This window comes from Hipposideros armiger, unplaced genomic scaffold (assembly GCF_001890085.2).
Source record: "Hipposideros armiger isolate ML-2016 unplaced genomic scaffold, ASM189008v1 scaffold_274, whole genome shotgun sequence".
Lineage (NCBI taxonomy): Eukaryota > Metazoa > Chordata > Mammalia > Chiroptera > Hipposideridae > Hipposideros > Hipposideros armiger.
In genome coordinates, this window is record NW_017731624.1 from 647,485 (window position 1) to 658,179 (window position 10,695).

The window sequence follows — 10,695 nt, forward strand, 5'->3', positions numbered from 1 at the left end:
TGTTTAAATTGTGGGTGGGGTGACCTGATATGATCTGCAATTTAGAAAACAAATTTTTTTTTTTTTAATTTGGAAGAACTAAAGGGTTCATGGAAATCTGTTGAAAGGTTGCTGTAAAAGTCCAGGTGACAGATTGTGGACACTTGCTCCAGAGCAGTAGTGATAGAAATGGAGAGGAAACAGTGATAGATGGACATGGGGCTGGAAGAAGAGAACTGTGTTGGAGACCCCAGCTGGGTCTGGCTTGTACAGCTGGACAACTGGCAGGGCACTGGCTAAAACAAGTAACACTGCAAAAATAAGTTGAATGTGAGGAGCCACAGAAACCCAGTTCCCTGTAAAACCGGTTGTAAGCAGTGAAGCAAAGGTATTAAATTTATGTAAATAGAACCAATCAGCTCTCTACTTTCTAAATTCAGGTGTCTATAAAGTCAGGGAACAGTTACTGGGTCTTCGGAAAAGTAATGACGTATTTTGTCTATGTTTTTCAAAGGTCGTTTATTTATATAAAGAACAAAGATCAATCAATGATATATTGCTCGTTTTGTTTGATAACCTTTTGCCATCTTTCAGTGAGCTTCATAATTCCTCGTTCATAGAAGGACCTGTCTTTATTTGCAAAAAAATTGAACAAGGTGCTGATTTACAGCCTCATCTGAATTGAACGTTATACCACGCAAGGAGTTTTGAAGAGGGAGAAATAAGTGGAAGTCTGACTGCTCAAGGTCAGGTGAGTATGGTGGGTGTGGCAATGCATCCCACCCAAGCTCCAATAATTTTTGATGGGTGATCAGACTTGTGTGTGGTCTTACGTTGTCGCGGTGGAACACAACTCCTTTACAATGAACAAACTCTGGATGTTTCTGGATGATGGATTCATTCAAACTGTCCAATTGCCAACAGTACACACCTGAATTGATTGTTTAGTTCCTTGGTAAAAGCTTGAAAAACATACCTTTAAAATCCCACTACACTGAGAGCATAACCTTCCTCTGATGAATGTCTGCTTTCAATGTCGTTTGAGGTGAATCATCACATTGGGACCAAGACCGTTTGTGCACCACATTGTTGTAAACAATCCACTTCTCATCACCAGTTATCAGTCGCTTCAAAAAAGGATCATTTTATTCATGTTTAATGAGCATATTGCAGATGTTTATATGCACCATCAAATGAACTTCTTTGAGTTCATGTGGAACCCAAATATCAAGCTTGCTTACATAGCCCAGCTTCTTCAGGTGGTCGTGTACACTTGAATGATGTTTCTGCAATCTTTTGTGTCGTGTAACGTGGGTTTGACTCGACCAATGCCTCTATTTTGTCGTCATCAACCTCAGTGGGCCTCCCTGACTGAGGAGCATTGTTGAGATCAAAATAACCAGCACAGAATTTCGTGAACCATCATTGACACTGACATTCTTGTAGAGCATTGTCACCATAAACTTTATGCAACTTTTCACAAGCTTGATGCACGTTCTTCCCTTTATGGAAGTAAAACAGTAAAATATGGCAAAAATGCAAAGTTTGGTCTTCCATCTTCAACTTGTTGTAAAATTGCCAAAATTCAACCAAATCACTCAATTTTTTTTTAGAATGAAGCTGGAACTGTCAGCTGTCAAATGACATACATAGCAATAACATAGATGCAAATGACTCTAGTACTCCCCAAAATGAACTAGTGCCATCTGTTGCAAACATGCGTTATGACTTTTCTGAAGACCAAATATATTCTGCATTTTAATGTAATTTTAAACCACTTACCATGCACATGTATGTATGCATCTCATAGCTCTGGAGTCTGTCTTTCCTCCACAAGCATATCTCTTCTAGTTCAGGCCATCTTCATCTGTTATGTAGATTATGGTTACAACCTCTAACTGGTCCTCTTGCCAGTTGTGTGTGTGTGTGTGTGTGTGTGTGTGTGTGTGCGCGCGCGCGCGCGAGAGCCAAAAAAATGTATATACATTTTTTTTTTGGAGGGGGGAGGGGGAAGCAGCCAAGTTGTTGTCCTTCAATCTTAGTTGTGGAGGGTGCAGCTAGCTCAGCTCCAAGTCCAGTTGCCATCCGGCTGCCCATGGGCAGCTTGCTAATGCTCAGCTCAAGGTGTCAGGTTCAATCTCAGTTGCAAATGGGCATAGCCCACCATCCCATGCCAGAGTCTAACTGGCAACCTTGTTAGGAGTACGTGTGCTCTCACCAGCTGAGCCATACTGCCAACAGTATGCGGCAGCTCGGCTCAAGGGCAGCTCACTGGTCCATGTGGGAATTGAACTGACAACTCTGTTGCTCAGAACTCACACTCTTAAACAACCGAGCCACTCAGTAGGCCTGTATATACATTATATACATTTTAAGAAAGGAAAAAATGGTATTAATATATGCCAATAACAAAAGATGAATACTAGTCACATTTGACTTCTGCAATTACTAGAGGTGTTCAAAGTGGTTACCATCGGCACCCAGACACTTCTGATTATGGTGAACTACTGCTTGAGCAACGTTCACCAAAGTATCCACTTGTATACAATTTTTTTGGCACCCCGGTATATATACATAAACGCTTTGACTTAAAATGATCAGTTATGCTTCTTTTAAGATGGCATTGTTGTCATGGTGACCAGAAGCTAGTGAGAGAAATTCTCTCACTTCTTTCTGAATCCCCACCCTTCTGTACATTTTCTTAGCAAATCTCCATTTTATTCACATGTGGATATCTCAGAGGCACTCTCCTACCTAAACAGAATCCTCTTTCTGATTCCTGGGTGTGAGCATCTCTGTGGCTAGGGAATCCAGCCCCCAGGACTGATAGGGCACAAGTTGGCACATCCTGACCTGCCTCCTCCAGGCAAACGAAGATGGAATCTGCTGATGGGCTCTCAGTGAATAAATAATAAGCATCCTGCTGCCCTGTCTCTGTGTGCTGTGAGTATCGATGCCTGCAGCAGGGAAAGATGGAAGGAGGGATAGTGGGAGGGCCATGCTGAGCCAGGGCCCAGAGAGCACAGGGGCCACTGAACCCACTTGTTAGACCCTCTCTTCTGCACTCTTTTCCAAGATGACACACCCAGCCCACGATTAAATACCCCAGTACCCCCCACCACCATGGTCTGACATCTAACCAAGGCCCAAGAAGTTGGACTGGAGGCAGTGAGGTATAATATAAGATCTAGGATGGAAAGATTTAATTTTTATCACCGTGTGACCCCAGGCAGCACAGTCTCCCAATCACACCTTCCCCATCTGTAAACTGGGATTAAGAACCCTGCGCTGCATGCTTTGTGGGACCCTTGTGAAGACCAGATCAGATCACTGGTGTGAAGGTGCTTTCTGAACTTAGTGTGGGACTGCAAACATGATGATAATGACGACAATGATGATGACAACAATGATGGCAATGTCATACAATTGGAATCATATGGTATATAGCCTTTTCAGACTGCTTTCTGTCACTTAGCACTTAAGGTTCCTCCATGTCTTCCCATGGCTTGATAGCTCATTTCTTTTTATGGCTGAGTTATTTATATTCCACTGTATGGATGTATCCCTCTTTGTTTACCCATTTACCTATTCAAGGACATCTTGGTTGCTTCCAAGTCTAAAGCTGCTATAAATATTTATGTGCAGGTTTTGTGTGGATATAAGTTTTCAACTCATTTGGGTAAATATCTAGAGGCATGATGACTGCTGGATCCTATGATAAGCTTATGTTTAGCTTTGTATGAAACTGCCAAATTGTCTTCTAAAGTGTCTGTACCATTTTGCATTCCCATCAGCAATGAGTGAGAGTTCCTGTTGTGCCACATCCTTACAAGCATCTGCTGTTGTCAGTGTTTGGATTTTAGCCATTCTAATAGGTCTGTAGTGGTATCTTGTTTTAATTTGCAATTCCCTAATGACATATGATATTGAGCTTTTTTTTCCATATGTTTGTTTGCCATCTGTATGTCTTCTTGGTGAGATGTCTGTTTGTGTTTTGGCCATTTAAAAATTAGATTGTTTTCTTATTGTTGAGTATTAAGAGTTCTTTGTGTATTTTGGATAACAGTCTTTTATCAGATATGTGTTTTGGAGAGATTTTCTCCTAGTCTGTACTTGTATTTTTATTACCAGTGTCTTTAGCAGAGCAGAAGTTTTTAATTTCAATGAAGTCCAACTTATCAAGTTTTTTCTTCATGGATTGTGCTTTTGCTTTTGTATCTAAAAGCCATTTCCAAACCCAAGAACACCAGATTTTCTTCTATGTTATCTTCTAGAAATTTTATAGTTTTGCATTTTACATTTAGGTCTATGATCCACTCTGAATTAATTTTTGTGAAAGATGTAAATTCTATGTCTAGATTCTCTTTTTTTTTTTCCATGCAGATCTCTAGTTGTTCCAGCACCATTTGTTCAAAAGACTGTCTTTTCTTTTTTTTTTTTTTTAGCTGAGCCATCCCACCACCTGTTGGCAGCTCACGGCTGCTCAGCTCGGGCTGACTCGAACCGCTGTTGCTCAGAGCTCAAACTCTTGAGCGAGCTCTTAACCAACTGAGCCACTCAGCCGGCCCCAAGACTGTCTTTTCTTCATTGAACTGCCTTTGCTCTTTTTTCAAAGCTTAGTTGACTATACTTATGTTGCTTTATACCTGGTCTTTCTATTTTGTTCCATTGATTTATTCTTCTGTTCTTTCATGAATGCCACACTGTCTTGATTACTGTGGCTTTCTGGTAAGTCTTAAAATAAGGTAGTGTCAGTCCTCCAACTTTGTTCTTCAGTACTGTGTTGGCTATTCTCAGTCTTTTCCCTTTCTATATAAAGTCAGTTTGTTGCTACCCACATATAACTAGCTAACATTTTGACTGAGATTGCATTGAATCTATAGATCCAATTTGGAATTCCTGACATTATTTTGACATTATTGGGTCTTCCTATCCATTAACATGTAATATCTTTTCATTTATTTAGTTCTTTGATTTCTATCATCAGTGTATTGTAGTTTTCCTCATATTGGCTTTATACAAATTTTGTTAGATTTACATGTATAACTATTTTAAGTTTTTTGGTGCTAATGTAAATGGTGTTGTATTTTTAATTTTAAATTCCAGTTGTTCATTGCTGGTATATAGGAAATCAATTGACTTTGTATTCTGCGAGCTTGCCATAATCACTTATTAGTTTCAAGAGGGTTTGTTGTTGTTGATTCTTTGGAATTTCCTACACAATCATGTCATCTGCAAACAAAGACAGTTTTGTTTCTTCCTTATTGGTCCATATGCCTTTTTTTCCTGCTTTATTTTATTAGCTAGGACTTACAATACAATATTGAAAGAAGTGGTTAAAGGAGACATTCTCTTCTTGTTTCTGAACATAAGGGAAGAGCATCTAGTTTTTACATGTGATGTTAGCTGCAGGTTTTTTATTCTTTATCAAGTTGAGGGGACTCCCTTCTACACCTAGTTTTATGTGAGTTTTTATCATGAATAGGTGCTGGATTTTGTCAAATGCTTTTTCTGCATCTATTGTTATGGTTGTTATGATTATATGATTTTTCTTCTTTAGCGTGTTGACATGATGGATTATATTAGTTGATTTTGGAATGTTGAACCAGCTTTGCATACCGCTTGGTTGTGGTGTATTTTTTTATACATTGTTGGATTCGATTTGCTAATATTTTGTTGAGGATTTTTGCATCTATGTTCATGTTTTAAAAGCTCACCTGGTAAACCCAATATACAGTTTGATTGAGAGACACTGACATAGAGAAATACTTAGCCATGTTTTCTGAGAAGCATGTTCTGGGATGTTCATTGCAGTATTACTTGTAACAGCAAGATATTGGAAACTACATAAATGTCCATTAATAGAGAGCTAGCTAAGTCAACTATAGTATCTTTGTACTGTGGAATACTGGCAACTAAAATGGATGGGTAGCTTTATACATATTAACTTCTTAAGATGTCTGGAAGATACTTGTAAGTGAAAAAGCACAAGTTGTAAGGCAATTGATAGAATATTCTATTTTTATTTACCTCCTTAAAATTATATGTTTTTCCATGTTCATAGATATGTGAGGGCATAGAGAAAGACCTGGAAAGATGCATACCAGATTGATTATAATTACTCTGGGAAGGGTAGTGAGATTGAGTTGGAGTTAAGGAAGACCGTCTCATTTTCTTTATTGCTTGGAATTTTTATCGTGAAAATGTATTCATATAGCATTTGTGCACTCACATATATTTTAAAATTAAAATGGCACTTACTAATTTCCCCAGGCACTGTGAAAATTGTGGACATTCCAAAATGAATAATACATGGTCCCTGTCCTGAAGGATTATAATCTGATGGGAAAGATAGAGCTGTAAAAAGTAGAACAATAAAATATTATAAATACATACCATAATGGAAATCTTTACAGGTCTCCGTGGGAGCTTAAAGGAAGAAAGAAACAATTCTATCTTTGGGTGGATGGTAAGGATAAGAAAAGGCATCACAGAGGTAGCAACCCTTGAACTGAGTCTTAAAAGGTAAGTAGTATTACATGAATTAAACCAGGAGGAGGCCATTAGACTGAGGAGCTTCTAATGCTGTGGCAGCCTAAGTAAGCAAACCAAAACCTAAGCCTGTAAATGCCTCAAGGTTATAAAATCAAAACCTAAGGACAACCAATCACAAACAGCAAAGTAGGCTTTAAGCTATAGCCAATCAATAATTTCCTTACTTTGCTTCCACCTTTGCTCTATGAAAGTCTCTCCCCAGCTCCTGTCGGTAGAGCATTCCTAATATTTCCAGTTTGGCAATACCCAATTCAAATCAGCTACATGCTCAAATAAACTCTTTTTTTTTTTTAAAGATTTTATTGGGGAATTGGGGGAGGGGAACAGCACTGGGGAGTTGGGGGAAGGGGAACAGACAAGTTGCTGTCCTTTTGCTCTTCAGTCTAGTTGTGGAGGATGTTGCTTCACTGGCCCGTGTTGGTATTATCATTGCGCTCTTCCCTGGTGAGGCAAATCAGTCGCCAGCCTCTGGACAGCTGCTCACAGTGGCTCTTAACAGCTCACACCGGCTGCCAGCCATTCACACTGGCTGCCAGCCACACATGGTAGCTTATGGCAGCCCACTGCAGCAGGGGCTGCAGTCTACGCCATCGCCAGCGATTCACAGCAGCCCAGCTCCAGGTCGAGCTGTTGTTCAGCATCTTAGCTGTAGAGGGCAGTGTCACTGGCCCCCATGTGGGATCCAAACCGGGGCCTTGCTGCTCAGAGCTGGTGTGCCAGGCCAGCTCTTAACCAATGTGCCACTTGGCCGGCCCCTCAAATAAACTCTTAAAAATTTAATATGTCTCAGCTTATCTTTTAACAGTAGATAGTTGCCAGGCGATTGGGGTGTGGGGGTAAGGTGGAGTGGTAAAGATTGGGAGAGTGGCTGGATGGGAGTTCTAGACAGAGGAAACCTTATGAACAAAGGCAAGGAGACATGCTTTGTGTCTTTGGGGATTGTTTAACTAACTAGGCCAAATGTTCAAAAAAGGTAAGACAGAAGACAAGACTGAAGAGGGAAGTCCAAAGCTTGGAGCACAGAGAGTGAACCTTCATGTTTAGAGTATTACCAGGAGAGGGGTGTTATGCACCATGCACAGTGTTGGGTTTGCATATCCTTCAGACGAGCATACACAGAGATACTCAGGAGAAAGTGGGTTGCTGTGACTGTGGAGCCAACTAGACTTGTTCTAAATCCAGCTCCCTCATTGCAGAGCTGTGTAATTGTTCTCAAATTACAGCCAGCCCTCAGTCTCCTCATTTCTGCAATAGAAATAGGTATATCTCCTTCGCAGGGCCCTTGTGTATAGCATGTGACGTGAAATATATGAAGCACCCAGCCTGATACAGCAGAAGAGCAGCGAATGAGACTCTCCTGGCTTCTCTCTCCCAACATCCCCCTATTTTCCCCATAGGCAGGGCACTCCCACACACAGACCCTCCTCCATCTCCCCCCACCCCCAGTTCGAGATCAGGAGGCCAGAGGAGAGTCCCAGCCCCCACAGGGGATGTGGGAAAGAGCCCCAGGGGTGGCCAGGATTTCCTGAGTCTGAGGATGAGAAGTTGGGGGCAAAGGAGATGCGGGCCAGCGTCCTGACCCCCCTCCCTCCCCCTGGGAGCTCCAGTTTTTCCTCTCTGGCTATTTCTGGGAACTGTGCCTGTAAATATTTCTCTCTGGATTTATCTGTGCTTTCAAAACCTCTGAATTAAAACATTCTGAACTACTGTGAACTAAGAACCCAGCTGGCTCCTTGTTTAAAGGTCGCCTTAAAATATTTCCAAGCAAAGAAATTCAGCTTTCCTCTGAACACTGTGTCCCGAATCATATTCCTGGGCACTTGCCTCCATGTCACACTTTTCAAAATGCCTTTGTATTCTAACAAAATCCCATAAAATAGCCAGGGCAGGTATCACCAGCCCCAATTAATGGATGAAGAAATGGAAGCTTGGAGAGTTTGTGTTTCCAGAGTGTCAGTGGGTGAAATGGGGTCACTTCATGGTTTTTTCCCTCCAAATAGGACAGGATCTGGACTGACAGAGCCATGTGGCAATGAGGACAAGCCATAGTGCAAACAGGAGCCCAAACTTGGGAGGCAGACAATGCACGGGGGTCATATCTCACTCCATAATCAGTGTGGCCCTAGACAAGATGCTCTCTAGAGCTCAGTTCTCTCTTTATAAAATGGGAATAGTGCTGTGGGCCTAGCTCATGGAGTTTTATAAAAACTAAACAAGAGGAATCCAATGAGAGTGCTTGCAAAATATGTTAAACCATCTATATCAAGGGAAGAGGATGGTTTGGGTTATTGTCAATGCCATTATTATTAGTAACAGCTGCTTTGCTGGCCAGTTGGAGGACTGAATGTATACAAAGAGACCAGTTCAGTGCCTGGCACATAGTAGGTTCTCAGTAAATGGCAGTTATTTTCATTATGCACTGTGGTATAGTAACTTTCCATTTGGCTTCCAGGTTTTGTTTTGTTTTGTTTTGTTTAGCTGAGCCACCCTGCCACCTGTTGGCAGCTCAGCAGCTTCTCAGCTCCGGCCGGGACTTGAACCGCTGTTGCTCAGAGCTCAAACTCTTGAGTGAGCTCTTAACCAACTGAGCCACTCGGCCAGCCCTTGGCTTCCAGTTTTATGTCCTCAGGACCAGTTTGGGATGCCTATCGTCAGCTGGAGACAGACCGGTCTGGATCTCACAGGGCAGGTCGGCAGAAAAACTGGCAATTTAGCCGGTCAGTAGAGCAGCAATCCACACCTCTGACTCTGCAGAGACCAGCTGACCTGAGGCCAGGTCAACTGGGCTCAAAGGTAGCTCTCCTAGCCTCAAAATTCATAGATGAAATAACAGTACCATTCAGTTACTCAGGATTTATGGAAAATCTTCGTCCTTAGTGGGTCTCCTTTCTTCCTGCCTGCAGATCTTATTGTGGCTCCTTGGCATCTGTGACTTGGTGACAGGGACAGGGAAAGTGGCCGAAATATAGACCTATTCCTCTGGCATACATGGCTTTCACTATTTTGGGAGACTTTGAAATTTGGGCTTAAATGAGGCTCTGGAATTCACTGGAATTTTCCCTATTCATGACCCAATTAGCAGGGACAATAGAGTTGTTTCCGTTTGTGCCTCCTCATAGCCAAGCTGGAAGCATCCATAAACAAGCTAGTGATGTGATTTTGCTGGATTTTGAATGGGCCTGTTCTCTTGACATTGGATTAAAGGACTGGGGTACATTTATTCAATGCACATTTATTGGCCCCACTTTGAGCTAGAAATTAAGATGGATTTTGGTAATACATGAATAAAAACCAGGTTTCCAATATTAAGAAATGTATAGTTTATTAGGGAAAGCCAATAAGCAGCTAGACAAGTACAACCCAATGGGATAGGGGTTCTAGAAACACGGGAAAGAGATGTTTTTTACTCAATTTGGGAGTGTGTGTCAGGAAAGACTCAAGTGAAGAATGAGAAAGAAGAAGCTAAAGATAGGATCCAGTGGAACATTTAAACCATAAGCAGAGCTAAAAGGAGCCACAGAGGAAACTTGAGCAGTAACAATAAAAACAGGAGAAAATGGACCATATAATCCAGGAAAGAGAGAAAATTGAAGAGTGAAGTGGTCACTAGGGAACTACAAACTGAAAAGTGCCTACGAGATTTGGCCATGAGGTCAATGGAAATACTTAAGAGCAAGTTCACTGGAGTGGTGAGGGGGAAACTGGGACCTTGGGGTTACAGATCGGGTGGGATGTCAGTATCTATCCCTTGTTCAAGAAACCTGGCTGGAAACAAGGCAGCATCTCGAGTCTGGGTAAATACGGTAAGTGGACAGGCATCGTACAATTCTTTTCTTATTGGCAAAAATTTATAATACTAATTCTATTGTATTGGCTGAAGGAAAGGAAGGCAAAAGAGCAGTGGCTAAGCTGAATATAAGATTGTGCAGAGGGTTTGTTTGTTTGTTTGCTTGTTTGGTTGGTTGGCTTATTGAGAGAGGCTTGAACATATTTTTTTTTCAAAGATTTTTTTATTGGGGAATTGGGGGATGGGAACAGTGCTGGGGAATTGGGGGAAAGGGAAAAGACAAGTTGCTGTCGTTTTGTTCTTCAGTCTAGTTGTGGAGGACGTTGCTTCACTGGCCCAAGTTGGCACCATCATTGCGCTCTTCCCCAGGCGAG